Source organism: Dipodomys ordii, unplaced genomic scaffold (assembly GCF_000151885.1).
Source record: "Dipodomys ordii isolate 6190 unplaced genomic scaffold, Dord_2.0 Scaffold105, whole genome shotgun sequence".
Classification (NCBI taxonomy): Eukaryota; Metazoa; Chordata; class Mammalia; order Rodentia; family Heteromyidae; genus Dipodomys; species Dipodomys ordii.
The window spans coordinates 4282328-4283897 of record NW_012267321.1 but is presented as its reverse complement, the minus strand read 5'-3'; positions in this window follow the sequence as shown (position 1 = coordinate 4283897).

The window sequence follows — 1570 nt, the reverse complement described above, 5'->3', positions numbered from 1 at the left end:
GTGGTGATGTTTCCATTCTCATCTCTGAGTTTATTAATTTGGGTGTGTTCTCTTCTTTTTTTGATAAGATTTGCTAAGGGTCTGCCAATTTTGTTAAGTTTTTCGAAGAACCAACTCTTTGTTTTGTTGATTCTTTCTATAGTTTTTTTGGATTCTAGTTCATTTAATTCTGATTTAATTTTGATTATTTCTTTCCGTCTACTGGATTGGTTTTTATCTTGCTGCTCTTTTGCAAGGAGGCTCAGATGTTTCATTAAATTGTTGTTTTCAAATCTCTCCAATTTGTTGATGTAGAAACTCAGAGCTATAATCTTGCCTCTGTGTTCCCTTTGCTGTGTCTCAGAGGAGCTGATAGTTAGTGTGTTCATTTTTGTTGAATATCATGAACATTTGAATTTCCTTTCTAATCTCTTCCATGACCCACTTGTGATTCAACAGTGTGTTGTTCAGCCTCCATGTGTTACAGGACTTTCTTTGGTGGCTTTTTGAGTTCTAATTTTATTCCCTTGTAGTCTGAGAAAATGCAAGGTAGAACTTCAATGTTTCTGAATTTGGTCAAGTTTGCTTTTTGACCTAAAATATGGTCTATTTTGGAAAATGTTCCATGTGCTGCTGAAAAAACGTGTATTCTGATGCTGCTGGGTGAAATATTCAGTAGATATCTGTTAAATCTAATTGATCTATGCAGTTGTAAAGATCTGGGCTTTCTCTGTTGAGTTTTTGCCAACTTTATCTATGTAGTGGGGATAATGGTGTGTTAAAGTTCCCTACAATTAATGACTTTTGATATATGTGAGATTTGAGGGAAGGTATTGTTTTTTGGATGAATTTGTGTGCTGCGGTGTTTGGCAAATAGAGGTTTAGAATTCTAATACCCTCCTGAAGGAGAGATCTCTTAATTAGTATGTAGCGAACTTTTTTTTTATCTCTTCTCATTAATTTTAATTTGAAGTCTATTTTATCTGATATTAGGATTGCAACTCCTGCCTGTTTATGGAGGCCATATGCTTGGTGGATTTTGTTCCAGCCTTTCACCTTCAAAATGTGTTTATTTTTATGAGTAAGGTGTGACTCCTGAAGGTAGCAGATGTTGGTGGATGTCTCCCCATTGTATCAAGTATTTGTGTGTATAACTAAGCATGCTCTTAAATAACATTCCATGCAATTGTTTTGTTGTTATTGTTGGTGGTCCTGGGGCTTGACCTCAGGATCTAGCCACTGTGCATTAGCTTTTTTGCCCAAAGCTAGCACTCTTCCACTGCAATATGGCACAACTTCTGGCTTTTTTGGTAGCTTAATGTGTGGTAAGGGAACTCAGTCATGAGAAACAGAGAAGCCACATTTTGAGAGGTTGAGTAGGGAGTCTTATTGGAGAGCCAACGAATGCAGGTAGACTTGTGTCACAAAGACCTGCAGCAACTCAAATACACTTAACAACTTCAGAAAAGAGGCATGGAATAGGAGACAGAGCTGAAAAACAACATCAACAAACCAGAGCAGCTCCAATGGAGACTTGAATTGGGATGCCATGGTGACCAGAGGAAAGCAGGAGCCAGAGACATGGCATAAT